This window comes from Chamaea fasciata, unplaced genomic scaffold (assembly GCF_029207755.1).
Source record: "Chamaea fasciata isolate MVZ Bird 193981 ecotype frontalis unplaced genomic scaffold, bChaFas1.0.hap1 SCAF_1, whole genome shotgun sequence".
Lineage (NCBI taxonomy): Eukaryota > Metazoa > Chordata > Aves > Passeriformes > Sylviidae > Chamaea > Chamaea fasciata.
Genome location: NW_027094086.1, coordinates 112,295,545 through 112,309,756, shown reverse-complemented (window position 1 = coordinate 112,309,756; position 14,212 = coordinate 112,295,545). Strand labels below are relative to the sequence as shown.

Below are 14,212 nucleotides of genomic sequence, written 5' to 3'. Positions count from 1 at the left end.
TGATTTCTCATCAAGACCAGGCCTTTCCTTTGAAAACATTTGCATGCATTTCTTAAGATGTATGAAAACTGATGCTCCCTCATCACGGATAAGCTTCTAGTGCTAATGTAGTTAATAAGGAAGAAGAGTGGAGAATGAGAAATGAGGACTAAAGGACAAATGCCTCCTCAGAATGTGCATGTGGTTTTTGATTTTGTTTAACTTTTTACCCAGAAGGATCATAAGAGAGCTGGTACTCAATTTATCGACTTAGAAAGAAAAAGGGGTTCCGTAAGATTTATCAAGTGTTGGTCAACCTATAATTCTCCTGGATCTAAATATTTTAGATGTGAGATTCAGGTGAGCCATCTCCCTCCAGTTATGATCCTGCTGTGGATTCTGCAGCCCAAGATGGGATTAAGTTCATCGCGTCTATACATCACCTGTTGGCATGGTTTGATGGTGCCTGGGGCTTTTGGATGATAATGCAGCAATTTTGTAGATTTTATCTCACTAACTAATACAAGCACATCTTTAATGTTGCTGTACAAGGGGCTGAACTTTGAAGCAGACCACAGATGATTAGTAATGGGTTATCTCTTCTGGTAATTTTCAGGGAAGAAAGCAGAAGCAGCTATCCAAGATTCTTCTGTGTCTTGAGGAACTGATCTAGTCTGATTCCTGAGTCTAATTAGCAGCTTAGATACTGATGAAAACTTGTTATAAAGTTGCAGTACATCAGTGGTTTGGATAGCACTGCTTTGGCAACAATTTAAGAAAAGTCTTAGTGCTCAAAGGAAGATTAAATTTCTTACATTTTAGCTGCCCTCCTGATTTTAGCATTACCAGGCTGTCCTGACCAACCTCCATCTGCTTTGGGAGCTCTGTGGCTGGAGCAAATGTGAAGTCATAGTTACATCACGACTCAGCGTACCTTCAAGTACTGCAGCCAGCAGTGCATGTGAATAACTTCTGGTCACTGAAGTCTGTGCTTGGGGAAATAGGATAGATAGTAACTACATTTTTTTCCTTTGCCAGCTTTTTCCTCCACCTGTCTAGTCTCTTAAAATATTCCTTCTTTATGCAATTAGTATCCGCTGTGCAAATTCAGGCTCCGCTTGGGATGCTCTGCTCTCAGCTCTGTAGCTATCTTAAGCTTTCCTTTAACATGACTGGGTAGTGATTTCAGAGTGTTCCATTCTTCTTAAGAAACTTACAGAAAAGGGTGCAGAAAGTAAGGATGTAATCTTTGTATGTTTCACTAATGGGAAGCATTTTGTGAGATTTTGAAAAAAAAATTGAACAAAATTGTCAATCTGCAGTCAGGAGCCAATGGAGAAGAGCTGTCATTTGCAGGTGGTGGTTGATCTTTTATTCCCTTTGACCGGTGCTGCCCACCAGCATGCAGCAATTACCCTTCTCATTTGTCTCTGGCACACAAGGAGATCTGTGATTCTGCAGTGACCGTGCTGTGGCAGTAGGCCAGCTGCCCTGCTGTGTACCTTCTACCTCGCCACAGCTCCTATTACCAATTTTCACGGTTGCCTTGCCTCCTTTTCCTACAGCGGTTAGAGCTTTTGCCCTGAAAGTGGGAGACCCATGGTCATGTCACTCCTCAGCCTGAGAGTATCTAAACTCCATCAATGAAGGGCTCTAGGATGAAGGACCCTTGCTGGCTGAGACAGGGGAAGGCTTTAGAGGCAGCACTTTGCAGAAAAGGGGTTGACATGTGTGTGGGTGGTCCCCCAAAGCATGTCACAGGAGAAGAAAGCCTGTTCCCTGATGGATTCATTCATTATTCCAGCCCCTGCAGGGTGACTGATATTCTCTCCAGGGAGTTCACAGCACAACAAAGAGACACTTTACATACAAAATCTTTTTTCCTTTCTAAACCGAAAACAACCATTTCTCATCCTCATGAAAAGATCAGAGGGGACCATGTAATAGTCATGACTTCGTAAGCTTCTTTATTTAAGCCTTCACAAAGTAACTAGGTCAGCAATACATGTTTCTGGGCTATTGAATTTCCCTTCTTCCCCTCAGTCTATTCTTCCATTTCCTCACCCAACTATACCACAAGGGAATGCCTTAAGTCAAAAATCTGGGAAGCTGATCCTTTTATTGCCTTTGTAGTATTCTCATCTGGTAAATACAGTGCCAGGCCATGAGGCTTTCAGAGCTATCGTAACCCAAGTTTGCATGTAAACAAGAATACCATGCTGTCTGGTTGTAACTAAAGCCATATCTGCTGTCTCTTTGCTCTGGATATTAGATATAGGAAGACATTCAGCGGGAAGGGATTGGTAAACTATTCTGGAAAAGGAAATACAACCAAAACGTGCTTCCTTTTTTGTTTGTTTTTCTTACTCCATCAGCTTCTTGCTCACGCACTCCTTACTTCTCACATTTTTTCCTTTTGCCTTAAGGTTTCTGGCTGACTGGGGGCTTTGCTGTTCTCACTTTTCCCTGAGACCACACTGCTATGATGAATATTTATTAGTGCAGGAGCAGTCTAGGGATTCTTATACATATATGTCCCCTGATTTTAATGTTTATGGAGGAAAATAAAAATGTGATTCCAGCTAAATCACCAATATTCAGCAACTGGGGTTCCCAATGAAGAATCAGGCACATCCTGTTGAGTTATTTTAAAAATATGCACTTGACCCTAAAAAGATTTCAAAATATCTGTATTAGACATAAAAGTTCCTCCTATACAGACTGGAAGGGATTAGAGACTCCTTATTTTACATGAGAGAAGGAGACAAGATTTATTGGTGACTTACAACTAAGAGCAACTTTTGCATCTTGGCCTGTGTTTAAAGCAGTGAACTAGGAAATGAGAAGCCTCTTAGTCTTTGGAGACTCAAACACAGATTTCCAACTTCCCATGATTTCATCCATTGTATTTTTGATGCCACCATTAAACTTCAGTACAATCATATGTATTCGTATTTCCTCAGTTTCAACTAGTGTTCCTTAACATGTGGCAAAAAATAATGCAATGATGTGTTAATTACAGTCTCTGTAGACAATTCTAGAACTTGTGGCAAATGAACAGAGATTGTTTCAACACTTGTCTACTGTGATTGGGAAACTGAGGTTCAAAGAGAGTCATAACCTCTGTTCTTTCTCCAGAGAAATTCTGGATTAAAGCCTGTAGAGCATCCAGAAATTCTCAACAGTCTCAAACACCCTGTCAAGTTCAATAATTAGCACTTTTTTTCTCCCCTGTTTTTCTCAGGTTAAGAGGCTGTGTGCCAGGAGCCTGATGAGGCACATGGAAACATTGGTAACTTGCTTCTGTTCGACAAATGGAGGCCTAACTTTTCCCTCTGTTGTCCACATATATATTATTCATGGTTCAGCCAGTTTACACATTCCCAAACAAGGTTTTTTTCTTCCGGTGGCTTATAGTAGGATTATCAGGCATGTACCTACTGGTGGTTTGAAGGCAGAAACTTATTGGCCTTCTCATGGGTGAAGGTGGGTAGCAAATGCTAGAAGCAAACCACTAATTATTTTGAAGTACCTTACCCTTGAAAGCTAATGACAAGGCGCATTTACCACTATCATAACCACATACCTAGAAATAGAAAGCACTGACACCTGCTTTTCCAAGCTGTTGCCTAGCATTACTTAGACTACCCATACAATCATCACTTTTCCCTTTAAAAGGCAGATCCTGATTTAAGTTTCCACTGTGCTTTTGAAAATGTGATGTAGTTTGCTTTTACCAGGGCATCAATTTCTACTCTGTTGTCCTTAGCCTGCAGTGGGTAAAGAAGGAGGAGGTACTGTTTGTTTAGGGAACCATGCTGTCTTTTTTGCATTTTCAGGTGAGAGTTTAATGTTAATAATTTCCTGCTTTTTCAACTTGATGGACTCTTGTGGTTTTGGGCACAGGAAGAGCTAAGGAATTAGGTATAGTACCCACAGCTGCTGTTCTCTGACTGGATATAAGATGCAGTTGGTCAGATTGGTCAGATATGCAGGCACTTTGCCATGCCTTGTTGAGATACTGTACATAACATAAACACCACTAACTGGGATAATTTGCCTGAAGGCACAGTTAAGGTAGTGCAACCTAGCTAAATCTGCTCTGCCAGAATGCTTAGCTGTACATAGCAGAGCTCACATGGAAGTTTGCCACAGTTAATTGGTGGAAAATAAGGTTTTAAACTTTTAGATTCTGTGGGGGAGGATATTATGAAAGGTGAAAAGGCATCTATTCTGACAAATGGAAGGTGAATGAAACCACCACAGATACAAGGTGTGCATTTTTAGCAAACAGGACACTTTCATTATTAGAGTACAGCCAAGGGATGCAATGAACTTTCCAATGTGAATCTCTAAATTAAGACAGGGTTTGGCTTGTTAAACATATACCCAGGTATGTTAGGGCTTTGCAAAACTAGCTGAGTGAAATGGCTTCGCTTTCAGAAGGCCAGACTGGGAATACCATCCCAGGGTCATAGAGCTCTTGCAGCCTTTGAATCTGTGATGCAGCAGGTTTCCACCACCAGGCTGATATCACTCTCAATTCAGATTGGCATCTCCACAAGTAACAAAACAGTTAAACTGCTCTGCTAACTAATGTTGTGCAGGCATGTCTCAAATATGCATGAATTATAAAATTTTACATCCGAGGAATTAAAAAAATGTCTCTATTGCTGTGGAACACTTTCCTCTGGTATAGTCTAAGCTATTACTATGTTGGGAAAACTTGGAATTGTTTTGCCTTATGAGAACACTTTTAAAAACAAACTGTGTCCTACATGAGTGCAGTATTTGTGAGAAATGCCAAAGTGACAGCTTTAGAGAATGAGCTGCCCATGTCACTGAACAGTTTTGCCAGAAACCATAACAAAGCATGTAACTGGCTCATGGTGTTTAAAGGGATGCTGAGTGGTTCGGCTGCTATGACCACGTTATGCACAGCCTCCTCAATGACAGTTGTTGAAATAGTGTTTTCATGATGTAATTATTAATCCACTTGGCATTTGATTAAAAAGATCAAGGCATTTCATAGAAGCCCTTAGACATCCTGCAGACTCCTACTGATTTCTACAGTTGAATAAGTGCCCTCCAGATAAAGGATGATGATGATGACCAATATCCAGAAACATTTGATGACTCTAAAATATTAAACATCAATGAGTATAATTTGACATAGTAACACTCAGAAATCACAGAATCTGCTGAAGATCTTATCCTATTAAATTTAACTCATAAATATGACAATAAACATCTGTCCTGAAGTAGCAGGAACTTTATGTAGTAGCAGAGGAACATAATGCTGTGCCAGAAATGAACTGCACCATTTAAATATTTACCAAGTGTCGTCGTATTTTGCTTTTCACAGTTCTTAGTTGTTAGAAAAAAAAAATGGTTGCAGTTATTGGGTGAAGTTTGAGGTATTCAGATGAAAATTGAGAGGCAGTGGTAGGTTCTGAACTGCTGCTTGGTGCACGCTCTTGTGATTCTGTCCTATCTCTTCCCGGCTTTCTCTTCAATAGAAGGAATTGTTTCGTAGAGACTTAAGTCTTTTCTTTACAATGTTTCTTTTAAACAAGCTTGCAAGTGTGTATGTTGTCTTGGAGTCTTGGTGAAAGATTATGGTCTTAAGAATGACTGAAGAGGTAGCTGGAGGACTGGAATTGTGTATTTAGAGTAACAACTATTACATAAAGCTACTAGAAGGGGAAAACCCTAGAAATCCAACTTGATGTGTACATTTCAAATTTACAGTTATATTCTACCTCATCATAAATGAAGTGTACGAGCCTGCAGTCCCTCACACATCTTTAGGCAGGTAGACTAAACATTTTAAATTGGCAAGTCCCATCCTGCTGAGCAACACCTAGTGTGGGAATGTCCTCCCCTTAATTGTAATACAAGCCCTGCTGGGGGCTGGGTGCTGGGTGCTGCAAGCAGTGAGTAATGTGTTGTTGTATGGAATGAGAAGTGTTGTATTCCTACAAGCAAGTCTTTTAGAGTCCAGGGTTAATTTTTTTTTTTTTTTTTTAATGTGGGTGGACCATGCTGTCATGCATGCAATAGTGAATGAATTCTCTTTGCATGTGATTTAGAAATAATGGCAAAGATAAGGACCTTTCAGTGAAGTTTCAAGATAGGTGTTTAAGGGTGAAACACCTGTTTATTTCAGAATAGGTAGGTTTCACTCACGGCTTTTATTTCCCCTTAAGCCCAGTAAAATTTCAGCCTCAAGCAGAAATGAAGGAGCTGATCATTCTTGCCCTTATTTCAGCAGGGTGGTATTGCCAGCTAGTGATTCACAGCCTCAAAGGTAACTGGAGGGAGTAATTTGCAAATGCGTGAAAAGGAACAGCTTATACCCGGGGGATATGTTAGCCAATTTACCTTTGGCAGACAAAGGAGATGCTGCTTTGTTGAGAGAGATACTTCTTTACCAAGAAATTTGATAACTCACTAACAGTGAGCCACAGCAGTAGGATCTTTGCAACAGAAGTCTGAAAAAGAAAGTTTTCCTGAGGTTGAATATCATTAGAAGTGTGTAGCTTTATGCATATGCCCTTTTCTCAATCCTCAGTATATAATTCCGATTAATACTTGTGGCAGTTAGATGCATCTTTCAAGATAGCATATCCCCAGGGTATTGAATTCTATCATTCTGCTTCTTTGCATGTAACTTGACAGTGACAAATATAACCATCCAAGCTACTGAATTTGAGAAGGATGTGTATTTTTCTTCAAATCTATTCAAAGTGATTCTACTCCTAGGGGATTACATTTGTGTCTAACTTTCCTCTGATTTACTGTTTTAGCTGAGCTGATGGATTATGAAAGAGAGTAATTTCTTTTTAATACCGTTTTCCTGAATCTGTCATTCAAAACTTGCTGTGTGGGGACAGAATGGTTCATAAACACCATTTTCCTGAAGGAAAATGGCTTCTCACAGTGAAAAGGAGCTCTGAACAGAGCTTCCGCATAAACATGTTTGCCCATCAGTAGCTGACAGTGGAGCCTCTGTGTGTGTGTTAAGGATGTGGACTTGTTAAATGAGTCTTCTTACTTGGAAACAGTTTTTCAAATAGACTGGGAAGGATGGATTATATTCAGGTCTAGAGAAAGAAATTGCATAGAATTCTCTTTTACCATAATCGGTAGATTATATTGTAATCTAGTACCATAATAACATTCTCTAGTCATAGGATGTGCCTTAACCTAATTTCCAGACCTCTCAAATATTCCTCGAGTTCAGAGGTCTTCAAAAATCTAAGTAAAATCAGGTCTTTCATGCTGCTTACATTAGTAAGTTGTCTTTTTATATTAAGCTTAAACCAAAATCCTCAAGTCTAAAACTGTTACTGCAGTTTTTGCATGCACAACATCCTTGTTTTTGTTTTGTTTCCTTGTTTGTTTGTTAATGGCTGGGAGGGACAGATAGTGGCAGTGAATGCACTTTTAAAAATCCCACTAATATCCTCCTTTTATCTGGAAAAACAAATATTTATAAATCCCTCTGATTTATGTAGCTGTGTAACGAATGCAAGTTTGAAAGAACAGTTGTCTGGTTAATCCATTTAAATGCTTATTTTGATTGGGCAGCTGTGAGTCTTTGTGTGCACACAGCTTCTCCCCACACTTACTGGAGTGTTACAAAATACCACGGAAATTCTGGTTTGCTTCAGCAGCAAATGGTGTACACACATATATTTTTTCTGTTGTACATATAGAGACTCTTGCCATGCAGACCTCATTCTTGTTTAAGATGGCCTTAGGAGCTGTGGTCAAAGCCAGTTCGCTCTGTCAGCTCCAATCCTGGCTGTATAGGTTGCTGACATCATGCCTGAAGAGTGTGGGTTCTGCTTGGAGGCACAAAGCACCCCCTGACTCCCAGCTCCAGCATGCTCTGGCAGCTGACACAAAAAGTGTACTTGTGAAGGGCCAGTGCAGAGGCTCACTAGGGAGCTGTGCAGGGAAAAACAGAGAGAAACTTCTGTTCAAATATTTCTGCCTGGGTGAAATTAAAACAATGAATGGCAGGCCTGCAATTTATATGCTCCAAACCGTGCCATTGTACATAAAATCTTTTTATGTCTTACTCATGCTATTTCTGCCCCTTGTGCTTCATAATTCTGAAGTATTTCCTACTTGTAAATGTGATGCTCAAACTGATGTTTGAACAGATGCAACCCATTCCAATTACTGTGTAATATTTTAAGATTGCTTTTGATTTACTTTTTTTTTTGATCCCAAATCCATTATTTGGGTTTGCCTTTGTTTGACTAAAATTTTGTTCATTGGTCCACAGGATCTTGATTCCAGTTTAGAGAAAGGAATTGTAGTCAGAATCAGGATCTTTGAAATCAGATATACAAGTTGCAGTTCAGCAGAAGTCTCGGAACAAAAGGTAAAACCTTTTTCTGGGTTTACAGAATGTTTTCCCAGACTATGAGCAATTTCAGGTAAACAGTCATCACAATTTCCCCTGAAACAAGGCAGAATTGGGGTGACTGGTTTGAATTTTATTTTTTGTGTTCACATTACAGAACTGCAACAAAATCAAATGTTTCACATCAGACAGAGGAAGTATGTGCTTCACATACTCTCTGTACCTTTAATGTCCTTCCTCTTGAAAAAATTGTATTCTAAAAACAAGACTGTTCTGACTCTTCCAGCATCCTATGAAGAGGAGGCATCTGACAGCTCTCTGTACTGCTGAAGAAACAGTCACAGAGACTAGTACCTCTCTCCTCAAATGTCTCCCATAAATGTTAACTTGAGACACCAAAAGCCCTTTTCCTATACTTCAAAATCAAAATAACCTCCAATCTAAATTTACAGTGGATTTAAACAACTATGAGGCCTGAGGTGCTTCTGCAGATATGAATGGGAAGAAACGTTGATCCTTGGAGTGCTCCACGAAGCAGCATAACCCATGCTGATGAGTCCTAAGCAAATCCCATCTGCCTGTGCAGTGCTGATGCCTGGCAGAAATGACTTATTGGAGAGCCCCTGTTTCCTCTCCTGGAAGGGCTGTGACACCTTCTGTCTCAGGGCAAGTAACATTTGAAAGCACTGTGGGTTGGAGACAGCAGCAGAGGCCAGGACCCCATGTCCCTGGCACGTTGGGCAGCCTGAGCTTTCCCCAGAAGTACCTTCAGCCGTAGATCCACAGAGACTTTTCCCTGCCCTGGGCAGCACTGCTGCAGCTGAAGTGTGCGGTTTTGCCTTACCCCAGCTGTGGGTTGCCACTCCTCATACCTCATTCTTCATTGTGTTTGTGTTGTCAGATAGACAGCGTCTAGACTGGAGAGCTCTTCTGGCTCAGGGTGGCCTTTGGGGGGGGTGGGAGGTGTGGTAAGGTGCGGTCTGATTCCTCTGGGAGGGAGGAGAAATGAGGGATGTGAAACGAGCGGGGGGGGGGGGGGGGGGGGGGGGGCATGACTGATGTTTTTTGCAACATTCTTTGCGCAGGTATTCTTCTATGGCCTCACTAGTGAGAAAGGGGAAAAAAGGGGAAAGGGGAAGATCTGTTGTGTTCACAATGCTCTAGAAACAAATGTATCATTTTTCTGAAAATGGTCTGAATATTTCTCCATGAGGCAGACAATTGTTCTCAAGATACGTTGTTTCTTTGCATCAAAAAGGAACTTTAAAAATAAGTTGTCAGAAGAGATGTGTGTGAGAGCGAGCCTTTGCAGTGGCATCCCCAAAGGAGGGATCTGGTGAGGGCTCTGTAAAGCTGTGTGTGGCAGGAGCCTTTCAAAGGGGAGGATGGGTATGGCTTTCTGACTTCTATACCTGTGTGTCGGTAGTTTTTAGGGCATACTAGTAAAGCAAACAAAAATGAGAATTAAAGGCATAAAATGGCAAACACAGGAGTGATGCTTTTTCTGATTCACCAAGCAACCTGGCTGCATCAAAGGGAACCTGTGGGAGTCAGATGTAACTTTGAATTTCCTGTTTTGTGTGATTTGTCACAGTCTTTGTCTGTGCTTCATTTTCGTTACTTTAAAAAGCAAGCAAAAGTCTTACCCCAAAGTAACATATTCTCATAACCTTTCCTGGGGGTAGGTCTCTGAGACCAGAGAGGGTTTGGAAGTGCCTGCCAGTCTCCTGAGTGAATAAACAGTATTAATAAACATCTGCCCACCTCTGTTAACTCTTGGCAAGCCCTGGCAACTCCTAGTTATTGTTTACACAGTTTCCTCTAGGTTTTAGTTATCTTAGTGTACTCTTTTGAATACAGTAGAGGATATACATTTGGCAAGCATTTTGCTGTAGCAAGGGTTAACTTGTGAGAGTTAACTGTAGTTTCAGCAGAAAGATTTGGCTTTTTGCCACCTGAGTTTCTGTAAGCTGCCAGCGTAGTGAACAGTCTTTAAATAATTTCCATTTTGCATTTGGAAGACATTATTTTCAGCTGTCTATCCAGCCTTCCTTATTACTGCTGAAAATGCTGCAGGTAGATAATCAAGTAACACAAAAGCTTTTTTTCATGCATGGGATTGAGACCTCTTGAGCTTATAGCTGATTTTAAAGTAATTGAATAAGCCACAACAACTTTAAGTGTGGTAAGTCTCAATTTTGAGTCTGACTAGACTTGTTCCTAATACAACCTGTACTGAGGTAACTTAACAGGATCCAGATTTAACAGGATTTGATGATCCACATGAAAACTTTAAAACCTCCACCCCTGTAATTAAGTGCACTCATGTGATGGGGTGTGTGTGCCAAGCTAGCATTTAGTTACTTGTAGCCATCCAGAGAGTTAGGCAGGATGAGGCCTTATACTAAATAGGAGTAAAGTCCTGTAGGAGTGTCATTTGTGAGTGTTTGGCCGAGCAAGTATGTTACTATTTTTGATTTCTGTGTGTCTTTGGTGGTGCAGTGGTCTGTGGGAGTTGAGGGCAGGGCTCCATCTGTGCAGCGTGCTCTGCTTTCACAGTGAAGAGTCAGCACAACAGTTGTCATTGTAAGGGAAAAGTAGGAACTGTACCCGTGTGCCCACCAACTCTGTCCATCATAGGTACCACAACTGCAATTCCCCGTGGGACGGATGGCAGGGTTTGGCAATACAGTGCAATAGGAAGCTCCTAAAACTTTTGGAATTTGCATCTTTGCCTGTACCATGGATCCTGATGTGTTCTCCTGCCCAGAAGTTTAACAGAAGAGGAAGTCCCTTGTCCTGAAACATAGACTTCAAAATTTGTTTGCTTTCCTCCCACCTGTAGCCTGTCCAGTGAGGATGCACCGACAAAGGCAGACAAGATTGTCTTTGCATTAAGCAGATATCCTAAGACAGGCATTTAGGACTGCTTATAAGTAAGAAAGTGATGCTTCCCAATAAGCAGCACTGTTACCTTAAGAGTATGATCAGTTTCTTTTATGATCTCACGGGCTTTTCAGTTTGCATGTGACATTGAGCACATTCAGCAGCCTTGCAGATGAACTGAAGTGCCAGGATGTGTCTCTATGGAATAATTCATGGCTAATAGAAATAGCTTAGCCATAACATTTTTAGCGAATAAGTTCTGTTCCACCAACACTGGGTGGACTTCTGAATTTCCCTGTTGGAAACTGGGAGTTTAGTAAATAGACCCTTGAAAACAGGATAAATGGCTCTTTAAGATGGATGTTCCTCATTACTTCTGTTGTAAGAAACATAAGGGGAAGAAATATAAATTAAGCTTTTGGAGGGAATATGTGCCTCCATCAGGACAAATGATTCACCTTCCTCATTGCTATTATGAAGAATTAAGAGCTCTATCATATTTTGAAGCAGGCAGGCAGTGGTGTGACTACTAAGGGAACAGGAGTGGAGAGAAGCAGATTACTATAAACAGGTTTTCTTATCTGGCTGAAGGAAGAGATGCAATGGGTTCAGAAATTCCATTCAAGCTACACAGAAGGTACAATTGCATGGGCTTGTACTGGCAAGGTTCTGTAGCGGAGAGCAGAGGCATATTTGTGTTTTTCTGAGTCAGAATTGTTCCTAATTATGTATGTTCTAAATGTTAGGGGGGCTTCCACAGAGACTCATCCGTCATGAAAAAATATCACAGAAATAACTGTATTATGCTTGAATGACTGCTGCCTGTTTTCAGACCTTATAAGTTGGAAAACTAATATTTGTACAAAGTTGAAGTGTTTATACTCTTTCAGCTCTGATTCAAGTGAAGTAACGGCAGCTTTCACTGAGCAGAGAATACAAAAGGAGGTTTAGATGCAGGATATGCTTCTTAGTGCACAGGTCAGAGTTAGTTACGCAAATGTCAATTCTGAACCATGAATCATCTTATTCCAACAAAGCAGGAAAGCTGGTTTTGCTAATCTTGAGAACCAGATGAGCATTGTTGTGTTCGATGTCCAGTGTATATCTGAAGTCCCAGGAGGGGTTAGCCACCAGAGACAATTTCCAGTAAATTCCAAACTCAATGCATTATGCAGAAAAAAACCCCTAGACCCTGTAGTCATAATTGAATAAATTGAACTTGGTGTTATATGGTTCTCCAGTGCTGTGTGCTGTTTACCAGCTTTGTTAGGGAGGCTGTGGGTTAAAGTCAGGAGAAGATGAGATGTCCATTTAAGTGCCCATATGAGAAGCCATCATTTAGATTTTTTTCAGCCTCTTTGCTTGGAGACAGTATTCTTTTGTTCCGCCAGCCATGGAGTGCTAAATAGTGGCCAGAAAATGTGCTGCAAGTTAAAGATCCACCGGTGAAAATTTTTCTCATTATTTGAGGCATCACAATAATGTTTTCAGAAAGCTTTCACACTTCTATTGTAAGTGCTGAGCTGGAGTCTCCTCTCACCTGCACTGCTGTCAGTCAGGAATCACAACAGCGAGCTCTGTTCCCAGGCGTGTTTGAGGCACTGCCATGCCCTGTACCAGAGAGAAGAGCCTAGCCCGTGATTAAAACTGCTAATGATCACTCATTTTGGAAATAGTGGGTAAAAATAGTGATATTTGAATACTTTAAATACAATAATTATTTTCATCTTCAGGATCTCCAGCTTTGTGTGCTGTTCCCTGTCTTATTTTCTCTGGTTGTATCCCTTCCCCCGGCTCCTGCCAGATTTGATTCTGTGTCTGTGTGAATGCCTGCAGCAATCCCTAAAGCAAAGTTTTGCCAGTTGAACTTGCTGTTAAAAGCCAGACAGTTCTACTGCAGAGACGAGTTAAATGAAGTTTTCCAACTTCTGCTCCTTTTCCTTTTGTTTCTCCATCTGCATGTGCCGTCCCCTATACCTTGCCTGCTGGTAGGTGAGAAAAGGTGGTTTCCCAAATTCAGAGCAGTTCATCGGTGGCTTTCTGGCTTTACTTTCTTCTGCTTTGTCCTTCCTTCAGTTGTGGGTGGCCAAACTACTCCTGACTAGGTCTAGCTGGTCAACATGGCTTACCTAGTCTGCTCTCTTCTTTCCTAGGAGATTTCTCAGTCATGGCTGAAGAGCAGGTCACACAAACCTGAAAAAAGCCTATGGGCCCCACCAAATCATTCTTTGGTGTGACAGGTGTGACCTGCATTTTTTTCATACAACAGGCAAAAGCCTTTACATGACAGGGGGAAGCCATGACATGCATCTCCTCCAAGTAGTTCACAAAGTACTGTGTAGAAACAGGAAGTTATTTTGGCTTTTATCCATTGCTGAGCCTCTGAAATTTGCAAAAGTGCAATCAGTACACTTAAAGGCAGCACAACTTTTAAGTACTGACTGAAGCAGCTGTTGTGCTCTGTGGTAGTCAGTGATCTGTGACGATGTATGATAAAGATCGAGGCTGAGAGATTCTGCAAAACAATCCATAGGAATGTGGTTTCCTGGACTCCTGCCACAGGGATAGTTAAACATTCATGGAACCTGTTTTCCTCTGACATATTTTAGTTGTACATAAAAGGCAGCGCATGTTTGGCTTTACAGAGGCTGTTGCAGCACTCTTGATAATCATTGTTGTTAATCTTAATAGAAACAGTCACAAAAGTCATAAAAGTCCCCATGGTAATCCTGCTGGGGTAATTCATAGTTGAGATAAAGGACTGCACCCAGAGCAGTGTCCAAGATGGTGTGAACATTGTGAGCTCATACTCACATGGGGAGAATAGGAGTATGGGCCGGAGTGACACTCCATTTCAGCTCAGATGACATTAAGCTTAGAAATGGCAGTTGCAACTGAAAAACTGAAAATACAAATATTTCACAGGGTTACCCCAAAGGTGTTATGATGGAAGTTATTAGGTGATCT

At 41.0% G+C, this 14,212-nt stretch overlaps 1 protein-coding gene across 2 annotated transcripts in view; it reads left to right on the top strand.

Annotated features, from left to right (window-relative positions):
* TGFBR2 (transforming growth factor beta receptor 2) overlaps positions 1-14,212 on the top strand; it is a 61,457-nt gene that overhangs the window by 7,614 nt on the left and 39,631 nt on the right. The window lies entirely within an intron of this gene.